This window comes from Halyomorpha halys, unplaced genomic scaffold (assembly GCF_000696795.3).
Source record: "Halyomorpha halys isolate HHAL.00 unplaced genomic scaffold, Hhal_1.1 Scaffold27.1, whole genome shotgun sequence".
NCBI classification, from domain to species: Eukaryota; Metazoa; Arthropoda; class Insecta; order Hemiptera; family Pentatomidae; genus Halyomorpha; species Halyomorpha halys.
Window position 1 is genome coordinate 896,460 of NW_027115109.1, and position 27,082 is coordinate 923,541.

General features: G+C 30.6%; 1 protein-coding gene across 1 annotated transcript in view; it reads left to right on the top strand.

Annotated features, from left to right (window-relative positions):
• Window positions 1-27,082, top strand: part of Mef2 (myocyte enhancer factor 2) — a 364,222-nt gene that overhangs the window by 154,655 nt on the left and 182,485 nt on the right. The window contains exon 5 of the mRNA XM_067052185.1: window positions 2,074-2,142. The gene's annotated coding sequence lies outside the window, so the exon portion shown is untranslated. The remainder of the gene's footprint in view (window positions 1-2,073; window positions 2,143-27,082) is intronic.

Genomic DNA, 27,082 nt, shown 5'->3' on the forward strand with positions numbered 1-27,082 from the left:
AAAATAAAATAAATTAATAATAAACAACAAGGCAAGATCCTAATATATATTGTATATATATATATATATATTGTAATAACATTACAACTGTAGTCAATGGAGAGGGGGTTTAAAGAGATTTAAGTTTGGGGTAAGAATTCACTGTGATAGTGAAAATAAAATTTCCAGCTTATCTACATTATAAAACAATTAATTTATGACAAATTATTAGATGGATAAAGAGACTATTTATCTACTAGAAAGGTGAAAATTAAAACAAAAAACTATCAAACATTTTATATAATAAAAAGCAATTTGTATATTTTATAAGATGTTTCAGATGGTTCATTCTGAAGTGCCTCGAAACGTTGATACAGAAATTACAAAGATTCATAAAAAAAAAAAATTACTTAAAATAAAAAATTTTAATTTCGGTGATTCATTTAAACTAAATATATAAATTATTATTTCTTCATTTTATGACATCAATGACTATCTTTTTTCGAAATAAAATATTGATTCGAAATGAATAACTCATTATTATCTTTCAATTTGACTTTACAATATTTAAGAAAAAATTTATATTAACTTTGTTTCCACTGTCTTCGCCATTAGTGACGGCTATTTTTAAACTGGCCAAATTATTATTATTTTTTATCATGATAAATTGTTTTTGTCAATTCCACAACTCCCTTTCTAGGTAGCAGAGTTTTTTATTTTAATATTTTGTCTTTTCTGATAATTTTAGCATTGACTGCTCACCCTTTTGAATTTTGTATCTCTTCTTTATTTTGTTAATTTTTCGTATTTATTTTAATGTTGCATTCTCATTATGTTAATTTCATTTTTTTCATTATTAATATAACAACACTCCTTGATTTTTTTTTCTGATATTTTTAATGTATCACATTTTTAATTTTTTTGTTCAATATATTATGATTGTTTTCTTGTTTTTTTTTTCATCCCTGATAAAGGCCGAAACGTCGGCAAGTTTTATTTATTTGTATTCTTTACTGACCGTACCCCTGACCATCTCCTCATGTAATATACACAGCCAACAATTTTTGTATCATGAATAACCTTTCAAATTTGCTGTTGTAGTGTTATAAATTACTTTTTGTAGTTACGAAAAAATTAATTTAATCAGTGACAACTAATTTAAATTAGTCAATTCATATATCAGTAAATATAACATATAACATTTAACATATTATTTCTATAAATACAAATAATTAAACCTGATTTTCTTTATACTTAAACTTAATTTTATATATTTTTTACATATATTTATTACTTATTTTTATATCTATTTGTTTTTGTAGTATATATATATATCAACTACTTTTATCAACTATTTTTATTAATTATATGACATATATATTACGTGTTTATATTCTTATTTATTTAAAATGTATATTATTTGTATTTTGTTAGGAGGAAAGTTACATTGGGTTGAAAGAGAAAATATGAAAAAAAAAAAAAAAAGGCATATACTATTTTATATATTGTTTCCTTGTTATTCCTACATATTGTTTAATCTAAAAAAACTTGTAATTAGATTTGAATAAGTATGCTCTCTAGTTAGTGTCAATTAAGTTGGGTAGCACAACTTTGTTGTTTTTGAATAAAGTTTTTCTCTCTTCTTTTATTGTTATCATTTAATTTTTTTCTGCTTTTAGTCTATATATTCCATGAATGAATACATAGAACTCCATTACTTATTACATTTCATTGTGGTAGTTTGTATTATATCTATAGGTTAAATGTTGTTATTCAGACAAATTTAAAATTTAACTATGGAGAATATAATAATTTTTATTCATTAGAAATTAAATTTTTTCAGCTGTAATGAAAATTTCAGAGTTGATATTATTTAAAATTCTATTTAGCCCCTGTCTCATGTATTGACAATGTAAAGTAATTTTACATTTTAACGTACTAATTCTAGGTAATTATTTCTTAGGAATTATGTAAACAGATATTCTGATGTTTGTGCATACTTTCTGTAAAGATGTTTATTTAAATTATTTATATAATTATTTTATATAAATTATTTAGTTAAAACAAACATTCTTAAATTTTTTTTTGTTTCAGATTGGCTGTGTTTTATTTGATTGTTGTGGAAACAGGGTGTTTGTTTTTGTGGGCCAGGTCATCTTTAAGGTTAGTAACTTATTTTTTATGTATTTTTTTCTCGGAAAGTTGCTCATTTAAAAAATCGGAAAAATATGTAATTAATAAGTTGTGATTGATGATGGTTGAATGCCTGATCTAGATCTTCATTGGAAATGCGACTTCACGATACGTTTAAGTACAAGAGCCCAAGAGGAAAAGAAAGGTTAATTCACCCCAATTCTCGAATTCATTAATGTAAACTACATAAATTTGGGAGTCAAAATTGATGAGTCTGCTAATCCAGGTTAGGGGAGTTTGAAAATGGCAACCGCTCCAAAACGTAACAAAAATCTCATTTTTAAAATTATTTCATACCTCTTGGTTCTTGAAATGAAAAATGTGAAACTGGGGTTAGTACTGCCGCAAAAGAAACCTGTCTGGCAAGCTAGTGATGTGCCGCACGTTGTGCAGACACGTTCCAAAATTCCAATTTAAAAATTCAAAAAATGCAGTTTTTTTATACCTCTTAGTTTTTGACTTATATGAAACTAGATTTAGTACTGATACAAAAGAAACCTGTCTGCCAAGCTAGTGCAGACGCTTTACAAAATTCAATTTTAAAAACTCTTTTTTTTTTTAAATTATTTATTTGATGTAATTTACAACTGTACAAAATAATACAATATGTAGTATGTTTCATATACACTTGAAAATCTTGGGAAGGAACCACCCATTGGTGGTACTTCAAACATTAATTTAAATTAGGTCCCGTGGCCATCTTCTTTTCAGACGCCTCGGAGGATTATCAGGGATTGTTAAGGATGAAAGATTAAGAATCAATGGGTTAGGATGGTTAAGAAGTTTGGAATGAAAAGACGCATATCTGTTTTGGGTCAAATCTGCAACGAATGGGTTGTTAAGGTCTTTGTGAATGAGTTTTATTTGTGACGTAATAAGGAGCATCAAGGATTTTACTAATATAGGAAGAATTTGATGGTTTGGTGGAGCCCCAGAGCTCAATTCCATATGTCCAAATTGGTCTGATTATTGTAGTGTATACTAATTTTTGTAGTGAATGGGAAGTTTAAAGCGTTTGTCAATAAGTGTTGTAGCAATCGGAATCTACGAGCAGTTTCTTGTCGTTTCAGTCTTGTGTGTGGATTCCAAGTAAGTCTCTTGTCAAGATGGAGTCCTAAGTATTGAATCTGTTCAACAGGCATTAGTGGTGTATTTTTAAAAACTCAATTTAAAATTAATAAATCTGTACCGCTACAACCCATGAAGGGTCTGGGGTTCAGTACTTTGTAAGGAAGTACTGTTACTAGACCAACGGTTGTGCATGGAGGTGATTAAATCAGAATCACGCTGGACCACCTGATTTTTACCCAATTAAGGGTACTCAATTTAGGAGGCTGGGTGGACGCCAGGAGGGCTCCAGAACCCACTAGAATGGGTAGAAAACAATTTTCTGCCAAGCCGCATTCGAACTCGGGTTTAAAAAACTCAAAAATGCAGTTATTCCATACCTCTTGGTTTTTTACTCATATGAAACTAGGGTTATTGCTGACTTGTAAAAATTAACTCCCAACTATGCATAGTTTACACTTATAAATTCGAAAATTGGGGTAAAATAGCTGCCTTCCACAGGCTTTTGTATATACTATTTAGCTAGGTCAAATTTTGTAAGACATAAATGCAAAACTCAAAAAATATTATTAGCTTATAGGCAACCACTGTTCATTCTTCTCCAACTGTCCTCTCCAGGCTATGGTTCGTGGAGCGATCGTGAGTGTGAAATTCTGTGTGGATTGTTTTGGAATGACGCGGAGTGGCTAGAATTAATCGATTGTGGTTGTAGAAAACTTTGAGATGGAGTGGAACTATTGGCTGCACGATTTTCAGGCTTTGCTACACTTAAATGTAGTCAAAATTGGCCTATTTTACTGTGACTATACGTCATTTTTTTTTTTTATTAAAGTAATGTTTTTTACTATCTAGGAAGGATCCAAAAAATTTATTATTTTTTGGAAAAGATACTTTCAAATCCATGGTTAAATAAAAAAAATCGGACCTTCAAATTTGACCGCCTATTTAATTCATTAATAATGGTCATAATATATTTAGCTGCTATGGAATTCGATTGAAATTAAACGGGAATACAAAGTGGGTATGTAATACGAGTAGAATCCTATGACGTCATTGCAAGATTGTTGACAATTCTATGAAGTATCTAACATGATATGCTCCATGTTTGAAAATAAGTTTTCTTTAGCCTCCACAAATGCTGAAGCCATCCCTGATGCACTTAATGAACTTATGTTGTAAATTTAAAAATAATTTATGCTGTACTTTCCAGTAACAAGTGCACCAATAGAAATATTTTCTGTTATTAATAATTTGATAGTTGGGAGAAATGAGGTTCCTCTTATAATATTATCATTTTATGATATTATAATAAATATTAATCAGCTCAAATTAAATATCCACATTCTTGAAAACTTGCTCCGAGAAATTCCATGATTCAAAAAAAGTATTCTAATCAAAAACAAATATACTTCTATTAAAGTGTATAATTTTTTTTATCGTGTGTACATTTATCAATATTAGTTTGAAAAGTATGTAGATTGAGTGTCATTGATTTATCATTTTTTATTTGAAGAGAGAAAAACACTTAATTAAAAAAAAATGTGCTACCCAACTTCATAGGGTTACCTCATACTCAGCATACTTATAAGTAGTTAAGCACATTTTTGTATAATCCTATTAATTATATAGTCACAGCATATTCTTTTTTTAAATTGTCGCATTATAAAAATATCTACATTGTGTGCAAGAATTATGCATGATTTATTTTTTTTATTTCTTCTCTTACAAATTTCTAGCTTTTTATCGTTCTTTAAATATGTTTAATTTTTCCAATGTTTCAATTCTACAAAATTTTCTCTCTTTTTTTTTTTCCCTCACTCATAGAAATAAATTTATGTTAAAATATAAAAGAATAAATAACCATTGCAAATATAGTAAAATATATATACATACTACCCAATATGGTCGCCTCCATTTACAATATATTAATTTAAAAAAAAAAAAACATGCTTATAAAAAATTAAAATAGAATAAGTAAGTATTTAAGTTAAAATAATAATTAAGTTAAAAGTTAAAAATAATAAATAAATATATTAAGCCAAAAGAAAAAATAATAAATAAGGTAACAAAAAAAAATGTGTGGATATAGAAAGAGTCTAAAATAAAACCTCAAGTATTTTTAATACCTGATTCTGAACATCTCATACGAACAGTCTATTTAGATTATTTTTTATTCGTCAGCAAGGAGTTACCTTGAGAAAAAATTCATATTTTATAATGAGGTGTAGATAGTTGACCGTAGATTAATGATTGGAGAAGATTGTCGGGGGGGGGGGGGGTGCGATCAGCAAAGATCAACATAAATAAACAAAACCATATTTATTTATTTTATGCCTACGTTTCGACCTGAGTTTCAGGTCTTCATCAGGGGTTGTGGCGTAGAAGGTAGGCTCGCAACTGATTGAACCAATCAGTTGTGAGCCTACCTGAATCTTTTCTCAAGGTAACTCCTTGCTGACGAATAAAAAATAATCTAAATAGACTGTTGGTATGAGATGTTCAGAATCAGGTATTATAAATACTTGAGGTTTAATTTTAGACTCTTTCTATATCCATACATTTTTTTTTTTTGTTAGCTTATTTATTACTTTTTCTTTTAGCTTAATATATTTATTTATTATTTTTAACTTTTAACTTAATATACTTACTTATTCTATTTTAATTTTTATATGCATGTTTTTTTGTATTAATATATTGTAAATGGGGGCGACCATATTGGGTACTATGTATATATATTTTACTATATTCGCAATTGTTATTTATTCTTTTATATTTCAATTCATATTTTATTATATTTATTATAGTTAGGAACTATTTGAGGTATATACGCTAATTTGTTCTGAAAAAAAAAATTGTTACGTTTCAGTTTAATGAAGTTTATGATAACCTTCCTAGAAGTATCTTTCCATGATATTTTCCTAAATAAATTAAAATATTAATGATTAAAAATAACAGGGAGGTATTTGGTGAAAGTGTATCTCGAGGGCTACGGAACGTACAAATCTCAAGAAAAGCTCTTCAATTTTTTTCAAATTTACTCAACTTTAAAAATGGCATATTTTTCGTGCGTTAGGTACGGCATTGAGTTTGGAATGAACTATTGACTAAAATTCTCGGGTTTTTCTTGAGCTTAAAGTCGTACCGGGGAGGGAAGAACCAATTATTTCACCCCAATTTTTGGTTACTGTAATGCAAAGTATATATAGTTAGTAGTCAAAATTGATGACTCTGCCAACCATACTTGGGGTGAATAAAAAATAGCTGCAATTTCAAAACGTAGCAGAAAATTAATTTTTAATTTTTAGTAGAATTAATATGTTATTAAATTAGTCCTAATTGAGCTGGTCTGAGTGTGATCAATATTTCTCGAGATACAGTTTTTTAAAAAGTAATATTCTTATTCAAATAGCTAAAAATTAATACTCTGTGTATTTATTTTGGCACATATCATGAAAAAAAAAATACTAGGTCTATGAAGTACAGATTTCAATTAGCTCTCAATTAAGGAGTAGTACAAGGAGCAATTTCCTTCATATTCGCCAAAATTAATTCGCAAAATTTCGATTTTTGAAAAACTAACGGGAGAATTATTGAATTTTTATACCTTAAAAAGGTCTATTAGAGCTGTTTTAGAAAATTTATATGCTGTTTCTTAGTGTTGTAGGTTAAGGATATGGAGCTGCTTATGAAAAATGAGCGAAAATTTTTGGGGACTTAAATTTTTAATATTTACTTTTTAATGTACATTTTGTATATTCCATTTACTCAAATTTTGCATAGTCTAGGCAAAAATTGCACTATTAACCAACAGAAAATAACAAGTAATTTTATTTTACAATTCATTTTGTCCCTCCGTCATATTTTATCCCACCCCCCTTACCATCCTTGACAGAGTAATCAATTTTGATTCTTAACTCTTATATCGAAAAATTGAAACTACCAGACCATTTGCGTTTTGAAAGTGCTTCCTTCTCTGGACTACCTTACAAAGGAGTTAATGGTCTCCGCAAATGGTTAGCAGTGAGGAGAACTAAGTTAAAGTGATCCGAGGGGAAAGGTAAATGAAAGTATTACGTAATGAGGAGGTGGAGAGGGGAGTGATTAATTTGAGCACGTGGCTATATCGATTAGGTTCAGCCACGTGCCTACCTCAACAGCATTGGCTTAACTAACCTACGCACTAGCTTTCCCCCACCTCCCCCCTTTCTACCCCTACCCATCCATTCATCTCCTCTGTCTCATTGAATAAGTTGGCGTTGGTAAAGGGGTGGAGCTGATAATTCAATCCCATCTATCACACAAATTATCACCTAAAGGAATTGGAACTTTCCCTGGGCTTTAACTGGTGGGGTGAAGTCCAACCACAGTGGGACGTTGCTTATCGGGGGAAGCAATATCCAGAATTCCTCAACTTACCGAGGGCATGGGGAGTATTCTCTGAAATTTGTCCTTTTCCTGAACATTCCCAAAGCTTTGGAAAACTGACTTCTCTTAATAGCTCTCAATAAGGGGTTTTCAATGTGGCAAACTTTCGCAGTTTGAACTAGGTTCTCAAATCTCAAGCTTCCTTTTCGGGTTTTAATCTGTCACTTGTTGAAACGGCTTGCAAATTAAAGACATTTCTTCACTTAATTAACTGCTTGCACATTTTTTCTTCAGTTATCATCTGCCGTTATTTCTTTCTAGAAGTTCTTCGGATTCGATAGATCCCTTCTCACCACCATGGTTCGGTTTTTTGTTAAATATTATTGTTCAATTTAGTTAGTTTAATGATCGGATAAACGTTTTATTTTCTACTCTTCTACACTAATCACCCGCATTCGGCAAATCAAATTTTGAAGAATTTTCTCCATAATTCGGTTTTACAAATACTGCCATGATTATTTCTCATGCTTCCAAAAATAATAAAACTGTCATTTATTTTGATTCCAGTCACTAATGATACTGTAAAATGTGATACTATAACTAAATACTGTACATTTTTAAAACAGGAGTTGATTTCTGCTCTACTTCTCTATTTTCCTCCTTGTGCAGTATCTAACATGTATTTGCCTTGATCCAATGCTGCGAAACCTCACGGTCCTCGCAGTGTTGCTTCATTTGTTAGAGTGCTTTTTCTACATTCCTTTGGACATACTCTTAATATAATATAAAATTCTAAGCCTTGTGTGTGGTCTCTTGCCTGTGTGTCGAGCTTCCATCGTCTTTCTCTGTTTCCGGATCTCGCTTATTTGACGAACTACTTAAGTTGTCTTTTTCTAGGGTTGATTTTAGCGCAAGTATTTTAAGCTCCTCCCTAATCCTTTAATGTCTTACCCGGTCTTAGGTATGTAGTTTCTCTACATGCCTCTATCACTCCATTTTGATTTTACATCAAATTTACTAGATAAAAAAGATTTAATTTTTCAAAAAGAAACTTTTTTTTCCAAATATCGAAAAACTAATATTTTGAGGAATATTATGGAAACTACTACTATTCCTTCTGTTACTACTGCTCGATTGTGAGCTAATATACATCAGCACGTCATTCGTAAGGATAGCATTTTTCAGGATATTTCTCAAAATATTAGTTTTTTGATTGAAAAAAAAATGTTACTTTTTGAAAAACTGTTTTCTGAGAACAATTAAACGTTAAGAAGTGTATTAGAGCTAGTATTTTAGTAAATTTATTCTACTTTAAATGGTGTTCTATTTATAATGATGAGTTAATAAACTCCCCGTCAAAAGTATTGCAACTCCCATAATTCTCGAGATTTTCTTGGTTTCGGTATTAATCCATACTTTGTTTATATTTATAGTTTTATTATTTGTTAAATGGGAGACACTAGGTATTATTAGACAGAGCATTGTTATTCACTGTTTTCCTACAAACGATGGAATTTTTTTTATTCAATTCAAATTTCCTTTCAGTCCATGTTTGTCACGAAAGCCTCAAATTTGTTCTCGCCTTTCTCTCAGAATCATCGCTCTCTCTGAAGAAGGCAAATTAACATCGCTAATCACCTTGGGATTCACTATTCTTCCGTTTCAAGGACAATAAAAAGGTACAGGGAGACTGATAGTCATTCGTGGTAACATACGTCAGGGAGATACCAGGATTACTAATCCCATAGATGACCGCTTCATTAAAATTAAAGCACTTCGGAAGCGTAATTCTACAGATTCTTCCATTTAAAACTTGATCGCTGTTGTTCGAGGGATATCAATCTCGGAGTCAACGGTCATTAGATGACTGAGAGTGGTTTGACTCAGCTAAAGATGGCCCCGAAAAGGTCCTCTTCACGCCGTAGTAAATATATTGAGATTTGCAAGGGAACTATCTTCGATTGTGGAGGAAAGGAAAAAGTTTTATTCTCTCATGAGACGAGAGTGACACATAACAAACCAGATGAACGTGAAAGAGTTTGAAGAAGGACTGGAGAATGGTCAGTGCTCCAAGTTAGAAACTGAGCCATTTGAGGAGGGGGGGTTCTATCATGTTCTGGTATTGTATATCATGGGAGACACGAACCAAGTTTTTGCTAATCCAAGGAGGTGCCTTGAATGCTTTGTGGTATATAGAAATGATTTTTCAAGATCATGTACTGCCTTTTTTGCCGTTCATAGTCTCTGAATCGTTGCTCATGCATGATAATGCCCGTCCTCACAAGGCTGAATCTAGTACGTTTAGTATTATTTCAAAAGAAAGGTTTGGTCACGAGATTATTCACCTCCTCCTCCTACCCTGGAAATGCTAAAGGCAGCTGTATTGAGGTAGAGGGTATTCATGATCTTTAGTTTAACATGTTAAACGTGTTAAATGGAAAAACGCATGCTAAATGGAGAAATATTTCATTCTTTTAACATGTTAAAACGATATAACATATAACATGGTTGAGAGTCTGTTACTAGGCCTGTTAAATGGAGAATGACCTTTTGCAACAGGCTAGCTGAGCTCGTCACCGTTTTGTCGTGTTTGGTTAGTTGCTCGTGGTTTTTGTTTGGAATGTGTTAGTATTGTTTTAGATGTTTTTAAATCTAATAAAGCAATGGATGACAACAATAATAATAATGTTATGACAATTGTCGATTAGCTCATCTTGATTCACAAGTTAGAATATCAACAAGACACTCTAGTAGTCAAACTTTTACACAACTTCCACTTTTCACTCAATTTAAGCATGTTATAATAAATTATTTTAATCAAAACTTAAAAGTAAACGATAACATGAAGTTTTAGTAGGAAAGGTTACAAAACAAGCTGCTGAGCAAATCCGCTAGGAGCTCTCATGCATTTACCATTTAACATGACTTTCAATAGAGCTACTTACAACATTTAACATGGTAAAACATTTTACATTCAACAAAACATAATGAATACCCTTAATATATCCCAAGATTTTCTTCAAAATCTTTTTACAAGTTTGCCAAGAGGAGTGGAAGCAGCAGTCATTGAAGTGACAGGGGGCACTACGCCGTATTAAATGTAAATTGTAATTTAAAAGTTAAAATTGTAAAATTAGTATACACTATAATAATCAGACCAATTTAGACATATGGAATTGAGCTCTAGGACTCGACCAAACCATCAAATTCTTCCCGCATCCAATCGTTACAATCCAAAATCCTTGATGCTCCTTATTACGTCACAAATAAACTCATTCATAGAGACCTTAACATCCCATTCGATGCAGGTTTGACCCAAAATAGATATGCGTCTCTTTATTCCAAACTCTTTAAACATTGATTCTAAACCCATTAATTCTTTTAACCTTTCATCCTTAACAATCACTGATAATCCTCCGAGGCGTCTGAAAAGAAGATGGCCACGGGACCTTCTAATTTAAATTAATGTTTAAAGTACCACCAATGGGTGGTTCCTTCCCAAGATTTTCAAGTGTATATGAAACATACTACATATTTACCTATTATATTATTTTGTACAGTTGTAAATTACATTAAATAAATAATTAAAAAAAAAAAATCGTGAAAAAGGAAAATTTTAAAAAGTATGTTCTCTTACTGTTTTGTTTTTTGGGAGAAATATTATAATTTATTCTAATGAAACTTGTTTATATCCAGCATAAAAATGTTTATTATAGACTTCAGAACCTTTCTTTATTATGAAAAAAAAAAACAGACATTTTTGTAAAATTCAAATATATCAGTGTTAAGTTACTTTTGACGGGGAGTTTAGTTGACCGTGGATTTATATAAGAAGATGGTTGGGAGTGTTATAGGTGTGTTTTATAGGAAAAATTAATTTTTTTTGACGTTTTGAAACAGCCGCCATTTTTTATTCTCCTCTAACTATAGTTGGCAGCGTCATCGATTTTGACTAGTATAGTCATATAGTATAAACACGTAGTTTTATTAAAGTAATTAAAAATTGAGCCGAATCAACTTTTTTCTCCCTGTGTTCTTGGTCTATTAGTACCCTGTAATAGGAAATACCCACCGTGGAAAACAGTTAAGATTGATTAATTTTCACTTTCATTCAATTGCAATTCAATTATGAATATATTTTGATTGCTAGTGTTGGGATTTTAAATGAATTTCGGATTAATTTGTGTATTTTTTTAAAATGGTTTTTATCCAATTTATATTCATTCTAAGATTTTAAGGTAGTTTGTAGTTTCTGCTGGGGACTATTTTGCCCATTAGCCCATAACACACTGAAGGAGTGTGAAGAAGAGAAAAAAGGAGAAATAACGATGCGTGGGGCACGTGGGCTCTGCAGCAGGCCTGCTCGGCATTCTGGCATCAGCTGCTTATCTACCCATAACACTTTGTAATACATTGTTGTAAATATATTTATAGTTAATATATTAAGTTCCGAGCTCTTTTATAAATTGAACAAATGAGAAACTGCACCTCCATTTAAAACAAAAAAACAGTTATCCTGGAATCTAATAGAATATATTAAAAACCAATAGAAGTCCTATAGTAAAGTTAGTTGTTAAAAATGAAATATGGTTAACAATGATAAAAAGTAATAATTTCACATAGTTGTTTACGGAGATTAAAAAAGAATTTTTTTTTTAATAATATATTTATTGTTATTTACAACTGTATACATATATACGCATCAAGTAAATTTGCTGTAAGTGATATTATGACATGATAAAAACATGTGGAGAATCTACCCATTGATATAACTCCAAAAACATTAATAAAGGAGAAGATCTCCAGGCCATCTTCTTTTCTGACGCCTAGGAGGATTATTAGGTAGTGAAGGAGAAGCCAGGTTAGAAACGAGTTGGTTTGGGTGGTTGGGAAGTTTATTATGGAAGGGTTGGTATCTAGTCTTGGCCAAATCGGCAACATAGGGGACATTAAGGTCCTGATGGATGATTTGATTTGTCACAAAGTAAGGATTATACGAAGGATTTTGGCCTGTAAGGATTGGATTCGAGAGGAATTAGATGGTTTAGTGGAGCCCCATAGCTCAATTCCGTATGTCCAGATAGGCCTTATAATCGTCATTCAGATCAGTCTTTTGTAATGGATTGGAAGTTTGGACCGTTTCTCTAGTATGTGCTGTAATAGTCGGAATCGACGAGCAGTTTCCTATCTTTTCGGTCTTGTATGAGGATTCCATGTCAGTCGTTTGTCCAGATTTAGTCCTAAGGAACGGATCTGTTCAACAGGAATGAGTGGGGTATTATTAAAAGATACTGTAGGGCAAGACGAAGGTTTACGACGAAGGGTAAATGTGATTTAAAAAAACAACTCAATTTTAATCTTAGTTGAAGAAATAATAAATTTTGCCCAAATATGAATGAAAAACTTCTTGACTTATAACAGTATTATAAATTTTTTTGAAAATAAATATTTTGTAAAATATTAATTTATATGTTTTTTTGTTATCAAAGCCACAAGAAAAAGTCCCCTTAGTTAATAAACAACCGATAACAAGCAGAATTTTGAAATAAATCTTACAAATACATGAGTTGAATGTTTGAAAATTGATTTTAATGTGTAGGCTGAGGTGAAGATGAAACCGTTTGAAAATGACCAATTGAATAAAAGGTGCTATGAAATTTTATAGAATATATATATTTTTTTAAATAATTTTTATTTATTGATAGATATTATAATCTGCCACACAGTTGTAGGCAATAGGTAACAGTGATGATAATGATCACATTCATGCTAAAATAAAATAAGAATACAAATAAATAAATTAATGAAAAAAAAAAATCTCTCTTATAATATATACAAACAGAAGGATAAACAAAATGAACATAATCAACCTATATGTATGAAAAAAATAACATAATGATAAAATAATATAATCTCTAGTCACATTTATGGAATAAAACCAGAATAAGTTTTTGTTGTTATATACTTTTATTTACGTTGATATGTAATAATTAAAAACGAATCCCGCAAAAAAACAACCAAAAAAGCTGTATACACTTGGTTTAGAGGTATGCATTCATTTGGTATCTATACGAAAACCGCTATTAATCAGACTGTATCCGAGGGAGTAGAGGCGTCGCTTTAACATTCTTTAGTCTGTTGCGGCGCCGATTCGATTCTGGTCTGAGCGGGTTGAATGTTATTTCGTCCCGGCCCCATAAAAAGAAAACTTGACCTTCCCATCGTGGATAGAATAAGATTGTAATCAGTGGGATAAAATCCTCACCCTCCCCGCATGTCAGAAACGGCTAGGAAGTGGCTAAAGAAGAATTTATATCCATCGTTTTTAATACTGAAGAGAACCCACCATTTTTATACGTAACCACTACCTTTTAATATTTTGTATTCCCCTTTTTTATGGAACGTCTCAATATTTACCTTGAACGTCTTCAAATGTTTAATGATCGATATTTTGTGATTTAATCGAAGTGATGCAAGATTTGATCACGTGGAGGTTTCCTCATTGCCCCAGTTCTTTATTCTTATTGATGTGAACAAGGAAAAACGGAATGACCCAGGTCAGGGGGATAAGTTTTCTTCCAGAAAGGAAAAGTGTCCTTTCCAGATTTTACGTAATTTTGAATAGTAATGAGAATTGACAACAGTGACACAACCACAATTGACATTTGCTTATTAAAATTCGTTAGATTTCTGTTTCAGACGAGCAAGTTTAAAAAGTAAGTTTAACATTGACTAAGTCTATGAAGCATTATAATTAATCATATTGGAAAATTACAAATACTTATACAATACAAACAATACTTATAAACATTTTTGTTTTCATTTATACAATATTTTTGTTTATTCATTATAGATAAAATCTGCCTCAGGTCAAGAAGAAAATTTTTAATTACTAAAAATAGAAAGATAATAATAAGGAAACATTACAAATCTAAAAAAAAGTAAAACAATATGATACGAATACTAATTAAATATTAGAAAATAATATAACACAAATTACTGCTCTTAACACGCTATCACTGGCAAATCAGTACTCCAAGATATCCTAGCGCTTTTTTCCTAGACTTAATAGTTTTTAAAAACGTTAAAAATAATTAGTTTTTCATTCGGAGCTCTATATCTTAAAAACTACCAACAACATTTGAAAATCTAAAAGAACATTATTTAAATGAGAGTAACTTTTCTGAAATATAAGCCCTAATAGAGCTATTTATGTCCAATAGTTCTCGAGATATAGCTTTTTAAAAAGCAACATTTCTTAAAAAATCTACTGAAAAATTAATAGTTAGTTAATTTATTTTGAGAAATCTATATTTCAGGAACCATGTGAAGTATAGATGTCTATTAGCACTCAAATTAAAGCTTAACGTAATATAAAGTAGTTTATGACCTTTACCTTCGAAGCAATAGTAGTTTTCATGATATTTCCTAAAATAATTGATAGTTGATTTATAGTTGTTCGGACAATAAGTTTGAGTTTTGAAAAAATTTATTTCAGAAACCATAAGATGTACAGATGTCTGTCAGCAACCAAATTAAACCTAGTTAAATTTATTATAAAATAGTTTATAACGTTTATCTTTGTAGGAGTATTAGTTTTTATGATATTTGACAAAATAAATTTACAAAATGTTAATTTCAAGTTGTTCGTATAAAATGTTTGATTTTTGAAAAAATATATCTATATCCCTAAGACGCATAAGACAATTTGAGTGCTAACAGACATCTGTACGTCAAATGGTTTTTGAGATATAGATTTTTCAAAATAAATTCACTAACTACTGATCTTTTAGTGCCTTCTATACAACATTTTTATGAAATGTTGCTTTTTAAAAAGCTATATCTCAAGAATATTTGAACGTAAATAGCTGTATTAAAGCTTACAGTTTAGCAAATTTACTCTACTTTAAATGATGCTCTCTTAGATTTTCTATTGTTGTTGGTAGTTTTAATGATATAGAGCTCCGAATGAAAAATTAATTATTTTTAACGTTTCTAAAAAGTTGCCATTTTTTGTTCCCCCTACATATACTTGGCAGACTCATCGATTTTGACTACTAATTATACATTGTTTCTAACCTTGCTTCCTCTTCCATTCCTGGCAATCCTCCGAGGCGCCTGAAAAGAAGATGGCCTCGTGACCTTCTATTGTAAACTGTTTTTATAGTTCTACTACTTGGTAGTTTCTCTACATCCTGTATCATATCATTATGTCATTATGATCAAACTTACTGGTTGTATTTTTTTATACAGTTGTAAATATCAATAAATAAATAAAATAAAAAAAAAAAAATTATACATAGTTTTCATTAAAGTAATCCAAAATTGGGGTGAAGTAACTTTTCTCCTCATGGGCTCTTGTACTATGTTTCCGGAATACGATATCTAGTGCCATGTATATTTAAAAATCATTTACAATGAAAATATTTCACTTTTTTTTTTTTTTACTGAGTTTCTTATGTCCAGAAATAAAAAGCTATTAAAAGTTTCCGTTTTCTTTATTTATTTTCTTTGCACTCCTGTCAAAGTCGTTTTCAAATATTAAATAAAATAATTTTTATCAAAATTATAGAACAGTAAATGTTCTTGAAAAGTAGTTATTCAATTATTCCAGGTTAGAACACCGGAGTTTTATCTTTCGTTTTCAAAAAAACAATTTTATTATTCATAGCTAAATATCTTGAAAACTACCTAGCACACGATAAACAGCAAATCCTTTTTTAAGGTAGGTTTAAAAAAGTGAATATTATCACATAGCAAGAAATAAAAGTTTGTGAATATTTTCTGATAAATATTAATTATTAATTTATTAAAAAGCTGGTTAACGTGATGAAGTAGTAATATAACGCTATGTATTCTTAACAAATATAGAAACTAAGGCGTAACGGAGAGTAATAATTGTTATATAAAACCGTATAAACAATAAAGAACCAATTATCATCGCTTAGTTGATCTTGGAGTCTGAAGGAAATACCTCTCTGTCGCGTCATGAATGAATGAGCTATTCTACGCAGTTTGTTAATGTTTCATGCATTGATGAAACCATGTTCAGAATTAATTTTATCATTTGTAAGAGTATAATATTGCAGTTTATTATGATTTATTGCTATATTGCTTAGTATTTCTTTCAGCTTACAACTTTATTTATTGGTAGACATTACAATCTGCCACAACGTTATTGGGCAATAGGTAATAGTAATGACTGATCACATTCATACTAAAATAAAATATGAATACAAATAAATAAAATCTCTCTAATTAAATACAAACAGAAGTATAAAGAAAAGGAACATAACCAAACTATTCACATTTTAAAAAAAAAAATAAAAATAAATAAATAAAGTAAAAAATAATCAAAAGTCTCGTTTGCACTCTTATATACAATATTAACACTATCGACCTGAATATCTTTGAGCTCACTCTATCCCCCACGTGCAAGGGATAGAGCAGGGTTCTTTAAGATCCCAGCGCATCCCTCTTACCGCGTCACTGGTACTGAGCCAGTGGAGGCTGATCAAGTGCGCTAAGTATTTCTGGTAAATGTCTGTATTCATACTAGGTACTTCTGTAGTAGCTGTATTAGGGCTAATATTTCAGCAAATTTACTCTTCTTTAAATAATGTTCCTTTTGATTTTCTAATGTTGGTAATTTTATATATAGAGCTCCGGATAAAAAAATTTTTTTTTAAGGTTTTGAAACAGCCGCCATTGTTTATTCCCCCTACCTATACTAGGCAGACTCATCAGTTTTGACTAGTAATTATACACAGTTTTCATTAAAGTAACGTGTCGCTCCTAGTCCAGTTGTCAAGAAAAGAATCTGGCGCCGTGCGCGCATCATACAAACTTTACTTACTTCCTTCAAGTGGTGGTGGTGCCTAAGTTTTGTGTGAATTAGTAAAATCGTGTTAGAGTTATGTACTACTATATTTGTGATTTTGTAAAAAAATCAACGACCAGAGAAGGCTAATTTCGAATAAATTTTTATTTTCTTTAGCTATAAAAATCGATATTTTAAGATTCCTTGAGGAAACCTTTTGAACCTTGAATACCATTTTTTTTCTTGCCTAGAATACAGCAGTTTAACTTAACATAAAGAACCGTAAATATATGAAAGGAATCGATCTCTATTTTCTCCTTTAGATATTTACTAAGGTCTTTAATATTTTTTATTTATCCATTGCTTATTATTTCTAGCAATGAGAATTGGTTATTTATTTTAACTAAACAAAATTAAAGGTACTTAAGAGAATTTTTTTTTTAATTAATCATTTAAGCTCTGTTAAACTATTTCAATGAGGATAAGACCTGGCTGATACTAAAGATCACTTGATTGTGCATTGACACGTGAGTTTAATAAAGAATCGTGACAGCCGTTTTTCAGAAAATCGGAAAAAATGTAAAAAAAAAAATCGGTCATACAACGTGACAATTCCGGTAGATTTTTTTCGAAAAAGTTGCTATCAGGTCGCATAATATGTGATTTTAGTTTCGTACGACTTTTCGTTTTTTAGTTAGACCGTTCACATACAAACATGCAGACTATTTTGAAAAACTTGGTTTCGACTAGGTAGAGCTCAAAACGAGTATTTCCGTCGAATTCAAAATTTTCTCCTTAGTATAGGGGTATTCAAGATCTTTAGTTTAACATGTTAAAGCGTGTTAAATGGAAAAACTAATGTTAAATGGAGAAATATTACCTTCTTTTACCATGTTAAAACGATATAAACATGTAACATGGTTGAGAATCTGTTAATAGGTCTGTTAAATGGAGAATGACGTCACGCAACAGACCAGCTGAGCTCACCATTTTATTTGTTGTCGTGTTAGGTTACTTACTTGTAGTTTGTGTTTTGATTGTGTTAGTATAGTTTTGGATGTTTTTATAACTAATAGAGCAATGCATGATAACAATAATAATGTAGTGACAATTGTCAATTAGTCTTCACAAATTAGAAGATCAACAAGACAATCAGTAGCCAAACTTTTACATAACTTCCACTTTTCATTCAATTGAGGCATGTTGTTATAAATTACATTAGTAAAAACTTAGAATTAAACAATAACATGAAGTTTTGGAAGGAAAGGTTATAAAACAAGTTGCTCAAAAAATCCGCTAAGAACTCTTTAAACAGGGCTGCTCACAATTCTATACTTATAACATTTAACATGGTAAAACATTTTACATTTAACACAACATCACGAATACCCCTTATATATTCCATACACAGGTAAATGAAAGTAAAAATGAAATGGTTCGTTTCAGATAATTGCACTAATCATAAGATAAGATATTCTAAGCTATATCGAAAAAGTTGTTTTTACAAACTTTGCTGTCTAGAGTTTTGTTGCATTTTATCATGGTTTTTATTCTCTTCGTAATGCCAAAAAGTTCTAACTGGATATGTTACATCATAAATTAATAATACAAAATAATCAATTGACGTACTCCAAGATTAGATATTGGCTGCCATGAATGTCAAATGTTTTCTCATATTCACATTTTCATATATTTCTACATATACAACTGAATTTTACAAATTTCCACTTGATTGCTGCTATGTTTATTTTTTTATATTCTTAAATGGAGTATCTTATCTTTCTCGGTTCAAATAAAAGCCTACAACTTTGGATGTAGGATTGATCAAGCCCAAGAACTCATAAACATTGATTCGCATCAGTCAAATATTTATAGACACTTTTGTTTTTGTACATTTGTGTAAATATATATTTTTTTATCCTCTTTAACATATTTTTATTTTCTACTATAGGAGTAGTAGTTTTTATGACATTTGACAAAATAAATTCACAAACTGTTAATTTCTAGTTGTTCGTATAAAATGTTGGATTTTTGAAAAAAATATATCTCTAGACCCATAGGACGCACATATGAGTTTTTATGATATTCGTATATGAATATAAATTTGGCTAACGAAAATTTGTCCAAACAACTATAAATCAATTTATTTTACCAAATTTCATGTAAACTACTACTATGAAAATAAACGTCATAAACTACTTTATAGCTCATAAAACTAGCTTTAATTTGAGTGCTAATAGACATCTGTACGTCACATAGTTCCTGATATATAGATTTCTCAAAATAAATTAACTAACTACTGATATTTCAGTACGTTCCATACAACATTTTTATGAAATGTTGCTTGTTAAAAAGCTATATCTCGAGAACTATTGAACTTAAATAGCTCTATTAGAGCTTACATTTTAGCAAATTTACTCTACTTTAAATGATGATCTCTTAGATTTTCTATTGTTGTTGGTAGTTGTAATGATATAGAGCTCCATCATAATTAATAAAAAATTAATTATTTTTAACGTTTTGAAAAAGCCGCCATTTTTTATCCCCCCTACCTATAATTTTGACTAGTAATTATATATAGTTTCCATTAAAGTAATTAAAAATTGGGGTGAAATAACTGCCTTCTTTCTCCTCTTGAGCTCTTGTACTATAACTCCTAGACATCTAACTTTCAAACATGTATGGAAGTGATTAGCATTACGACTTGCTTCTCTTTGCCAGCAACTTCCATCCTTACGTTTCAAAATAAACGCTAACAGTTAACAAAGAGAAAATCCGCCAGCGTTGCTCGACCTCCGCTGACATTTGAAGGAGTAGAAAGAGGTGCATCTGGTTTGGAGCACATCTGCTGTTGGACACGTGTACAACTTATCACTGTCAGCCGCTCTCATTGGAGACCACCTTTAGTCTGCCTCCTCTAATCCTATCTGGATAGTCTATTAATTGGATCTTACCACTGAATTGTTAATTTTTGAGTCACTTTATCCATTTGTAATTGAAGGTATATGTTCATCAATCCAAGTTCAATATGATAGTGTGATAACGTAGTGAAACTTCTCAGTGAGACGGTAAATCTTATATTGAAGAAAATTACAAATGTGTCTCGTAAAATATTGTCATCATTTTATATATTTATTCAAAACATTCTAGAAGCAGATATTCCTTTGTAAATATTACATGATTTGAAAAAAAAAATACATTTAAAGCAATGTTAGAAGGGAAATCTTGATTATTTATTTATTTAATGGCAGATCGGCCTGGTGGGCCTTACATGATTAATATAACAGTTACATTTTTTTTTTATTTTTTTTTTTATTTTAACAATTGATTATAGGGGGTAGAGTCTCGTACAAAAGGCACCCCTAACAATATACAACATTATAATTTAAAAAAATATATAAAATAAATAGATGAAAATAAAGCTCTTTAATAAAAGACAAAAGTGAAATTAATAACAAAAATAACCACTTTTGTAGACCTAAAAAAACAACAATTACCCTCTAATAGGTAAATCAACTGTATACATATATACACATCCAGTAAACTTGCTGTAAGTGATATTATGACATGATAAAAACATGTGGAGAATCTACCCATTGATAGGACACCAAAAACATTTCTAAAGGAGAAGATCTCGAGGCCATCTTCTTTTCAGACGCAAAGGAGGATTATTAGGTAGTGAAGGAGAAGCCAGGTTAGAAACGAGTTGGTTTGGGTGGTTGGGAAGTTTATTATGCAAGGATTGGTATCTGGTTCTGGCCAAATCGGCAACATGGGGGACATTGAGGTCCTGATGGATGATTTGATTTGTGGCAAAGTAAGGAGCATTAAGGATTTTACGAAGGGTTTTGGACTGTAAGGATTGGATTCGAGAGGAATTAGATTAAAAAAACTTAATTTGAAAAAAAAGATGAAGGTAGGAAAAAAAATGAAATAGAAGTAGTGTGAATAATAGAATTAATAAATATAAAATTTATGACAGGAAGTTCTGCTGCAGCCTGGGCTTCAGTCTTCGGGTTGAGGTTGGGTTTCCCAAGTTCTAGGTCACTTCTCCTTGAACTGTCGGTAAATGGGAATCGACCTTCATGAACCGTTTTTTGATGTATCGATCCATTTGTAATTCCCGATGCAATTGTCTATTTCTTTTGATCCAAGGAGCATCCACAAGGGAAATCTTGATCATTGTTTATTTAGTGAATATGTATAAATACTAATACTAATAAACTTATACATAAATATATGTAACTATAAATACAAATAATTGGGATAAATAAAAAAAAAAAAAAAAAAGAGAGCATTCTGATTTTCTCTCCTATATTTCTTCTGTACCCTCATGTAAAAGTAGGTTTCACATTTTTGAATAATGATTTTATTATATACCTGGTTCGTCAAAATGTTTGTTATTTGCAAATGACCCTTTACCGAAAGCACCATTGACGAAATTACGCCCGCCTCTAGTAGAATCGATTGACGTCATACTTCACAGAAGTGTAAAGGATGTGTGATAGGTTCGCTAGCCAACACTTGTTCAGCAATGATATATGCGACGTGACGTTACGCAGCCTGTCATTGTAAAGTTCCTCTCTACTCTAGCGTTGGTCTATTTCCCTAAAATTAGCCAATGTTACGGATGTCCAATTTCAAATTATTATGAGGAAGATATAGTGAAATGTGCTTTACTCTTGGATATTAGTACCAGTTGTTAGGGATGGGATATCGGATGCAAAGTATCGATATCGATATTATATAGGCACCAAAATATCGAAATTGAAAATTTAACAAATTAAAGCTATAATTATTATAAAATGATACTATAGCATATCGTAGGAAGACCTTATTTTATGTCATACCTAATCATAACTTATAAAACATTCTTAATAACGCTAAAGCAAAGCAACACCATAACATAACAAATTTGAACAAAAATATAACTGTATAAATTGTTTTCAGAAAACAAAAATGTAAAAAAAAAACTTCAATATTCCAATATTCTCCAATTTAAATTATGAATATTACCAAATTACATATAATTCAAATATCGACATCCTCAACATAAAAACATTCCAATAATTCTGTTTCTTATAGATATCAAACTTTAGTAGCCATAATCCAACAAATTATTAATATTTTATTGACATTCTTATTAATATGGATAACAATGTTTGGTAACGATTTTCGTATATTATTTTATCGCAATATAGATATTCTGTTTAAAAATACTGAAAAATTTTATGGAAAGGTTAAAAATGAATTTTCGATATTTTGTTTCAATAATTCTTATCAATTGCCATGGTTGAAATTCTTAGTTTTTTAACGATATTCCAATATTATTTTATCGACATATCGATATTTTTTCAAAAATGAAAAGAAAATTCGATGCAAAGATTAGTAATGATAATTCGATATTTTGTTTTAATAACTTCATACCTCTTTCGATATTCCACGTTCTTATGAATATCGATTTCGAAGTTAAGTAACAATATTCCGATATTAGTTAATCAAAATGTCGATATATCATTTAAATTTATGGTGACAATTTTATGGAGAGGTTTTTGTTTTTATAGTAATATCGGATATCGGAGACAAAATATCGATATCCCATCCCTATCAGTTGTATGAATATAGCATTTATATAGTAGTTATAATAATAATTTTAATTTAATTAAAGCAATAAATGCATGGGATAATCCAGTACTGACCTATACTTTAGGAGTTTTAAAGTGGTCTAACACGGAGCTTGAAGAGATGAATCGTTTAGTAAGAGGTCTTTCTCTTCAGCCAGGAAATGTAAACCCAATTCTTCGATTGGGATTATGTATTCACCGAAAAAGCAGGGAGGAAGGAAGTCATAATTATGAGAGATAGTTGACCATGGATACCTTATACGAGGAGAAGATGGTTGGGGGTGCGGTCAAAATAAAACACAAATAAGTTTATGTAACTTATTTAATCGTGCCAACGATTCGGCTAGAATTCTAGCCTTCATCAGGGCTAAGAACAGAACAAGATAACAACCAATGAATATAGAAAATAAAAAATAAAATATAAACAGAATAACATAAAGTGCATAATTTTACAGAATGGAATTAATAAAATAAAGTGATGAGAGAAGTGGAAAATAAAATGTATACATAGGTAATTGAATAAGTAGGTAAAATAACATAATTAAGAAAATAAAATAAAAATGAAGTTTTATAATGCAAAGAAATATGAATATATTAGTTATTAATAATTTAAAAATTAAAATATAGAAAGAAAATATATCTAACCATAATAATTGATAAAGAGGACAAATGTAAGTAAAGTTTAACAAAAGAAATGAATAGAAAAAAAAAAAAAAAAAAATATATTTGGAAAACAACAATAATAATATATGGTAAACATAACTAATAATGGGGGTAAGGAAAATTGAGAAGAGAAGGGGTGGTAAAATAAAGATAGGGAAAAAAGTGAATAAAACGAACATATTAGTTTGAAATCTAACCGCCAAGTGGTATTCTGCGCCGAGAACGGCCAAACTCCGAATTAAAAATACGTCACAAGAATGACTAAGTATTTTAAGAGGAAACGTTACGAGTGGGTAAAAAAATAGAGGAAGAGAGTCGCTTGTCTCTCAAGTAGCTGCTGAGAGCGTGAAAATAACATAAGATATAGTTGTCTACTGTGTGGCAGATTGTAATATCTATCAATAAATAAATCTATCAATTAAAAAAAAAAAATAATTTAGAGTAAACTATAAAAAGTTGTCTACTAAGTATTTCTCCTGTATGATCTGCAATAAGGTCGTTGGACAATGCATTTGCATGGCTTTGAACTCGATTTCACCTGAGCATAAAAAGGTCCTTACCGATGAAGTTCTGGGTGAAAGTTGAAAAAATAAACCATTGCATGGTCCTGAGTACCATGCTTTGTCGGAATCAGGAATAAACTGGGATATTTATATTCATTTTGGCCAATCGGGCTTGAGACGCCATTACGGGTGAAGTGGTTGGATGTAAAGTGATCCTTTCAATAAGTTGAACACTTCCTGAAATCTTAATGAAAACGAAAATTAATTGCCTTACGCAGTTTAGGGTGGTTAGTTTTACAGAAATTTGTAAGAAAAGAAAAATTTCATAAAATTCTTTCCAGATCTCCGGTAAGTTAAGAAATCTAGTTGGGGATTTTTGCAACACAATGACGGTTCGATTGAAGTAATATATTACAGCTAGTGTACGCTTACATATTTATGTATTCTAAGCTTTTACTGGTCTCGGATTATGTCAGAGATGTGAGTTTTTCATTTTTGCTAAAGGGTACCGAAAAAGATAAATTCAGGGGGTTTGGGGAGTGATGGGACCAACTCTTGCAATAACGGTTATGGCTGCGACATAACCACCACCAGTTGACGGGCAATAGTTTGATTTGGGAACAGATCGCTTTGGGAGTTGGTTGACAGGAGGCTCTTGTTGCCTGTCTTCGTTACAGTTCCCACCCAACGAGAGATTAGGTTCCTGTTGGACGAAGAGTGTACGCGTTGATTGCGTATTGATTGCCCTTTACAAAGCTGACGTAGTAAGTTTCTGGGTTCCGTCAATCATAGTGCTTTTCGAATGAGATGTTGGCCGCTTTCCGAATATGTCTTTGTCTTTGCTATTCTCTATCTGCCAATCTATATAAAAGTTTTTAACTGTATTGCTAAAAAAAAAAGTAATTTGCTCACAATAAAAAATTTGTATACCAAATTTAAATTTAAGAAATAGCTCGTCTCTTTAAAACTAGTGTTTATTTAAAGTATATGCGTTTTTTTTACCATTATTCTACAAAATGACACAATACAATAAGAAACTGCGTTATATGATAAATAAAAAATGACAGTTCTATTATAGACGTTCCCAATGTCATAATCTTAAAAGCTTCTCAGAGGTAGCAATAATGAGTCGTTACAATGACTTAATAAGGATGGGAAACGGAAGAAATTCGATAGTTGGTGGGGTACTAAAACTCAATTCCATATCTCCAAAATTCTCATAGATTTCATCAGAAACTTTCTCACTATTCAATTCCTTTGGAATATCACTACAACCCTCTCCAAAGGTTGAAGTGGCAGTGTACCAGCTATGTGTGTACCATCTATGTGATATTGATAACTACTTCTTGAGTTATGGGTATGGTCTATTATACTTCTCTTCTAAAGTGCCCTAGCCCAGCTTCCATTGGCTATCAATACCAGTTACATGGTTTAGAGAGAAGTGTAATGAGGACTCCTGTTTTTTTCCTCAAATCATGTTTGAAGTTCCCAAATTGTAATATGACCTGTTTATTGTTGACCGTGCCAATGTGGGAAGATGGTCAGGAGGAAAGGGTCAGCAGCATAATAATGAATAAGTAAAACTTAGTGTATTTGTCCGTACGTTCCGGGCTAAGTTTTAGGCCTTCATCAGAGATGATTGCGCGTGGATTTCCTCCTTATGATTGGCGGAAAATCCACATTAAGTCAATCCTGATTATTATTCCACTGACTGCACCTCCTCCACTGATACTTTTGTACACCTACTACTTTTTTGTCTGTGTAATCTCTATTCTTGAGTGAGACAGAATATAATATTACAAAATAAATAATTTCCAAGTTTATAATGATGATGAGAGATAGCTAAACGTGGATAAATTATATTAAGAGAAGATGGTTGGGAGGTGCGGTGAAAATATAACACAAAGAAGTTGAAATAACTTATTTAATAGTGCCAACGTTTCGGCCAGAATTTCCAGCCTTCATCAGAGCTAAAAACAAAGAACAAGATAACAACCAATGAATACAAAAATTAAAAAGGAAAGTATAAACAGAATGACATAAAGTAAATAATTGTACAGAATGAAATTAATAAAATCAAATTAATGAAAGAAGTGGAAAATAAAATGAATTAGATAATTGAATGAGTAAGTAAAAATAACATAATTAAAGAAATCAATTAAAAAATTGAAGTTATGTACTGCAAAGGAATATGAATATTTGCATTTATTAATAATTAAAATTGTGGAAAGAAAAAATAAACTTGATTGAAAGAAAATATATGTAATTAATGAAATATGAACTCATTATATTATATAAAGAAACAAAATATGAAGTTAAGTTAGACAAGAGAAGTGAATAGAAAACATAACAGTAATAACGATTGTTACTCAATTTTTTTAAATTTTTATTTTATTACCTTAATTATGTTATTTTTACTTACTTATTCAATTACCCATATATTCATTTTATTTTCCACTTCTTTCATTACTTTAATTTTATTAATTTCATTCTGAGCAATTATTTACTTTATGTCATTCTGTTTATACTTTCTTTTTTTAATTTTTGTATTCATTGGTTGTTATCTTGTTCTTTGTTTTTAGCCCTGATGAAGGCTGGAAATTCTACTCGAAATATTGGCATTATTAAATAAGTTATTTCAATACTAAATATATCAAATGGTATCCTTATTAAGTCACAACATTCTTTATTATATCAATTATAGCCTGTAAAACATTTTTTTTAAATTTTGATGTGAGGTGTGAATTTATATTTAAGATAACAAATCCCTGTCGTAAACCTGCCGACTGCCCTACAGTATACTTTAATAATGTGGCTCTTACCCCTGCAGAACAGATTCGTTATCTTGGACTACATCTTGACAAACG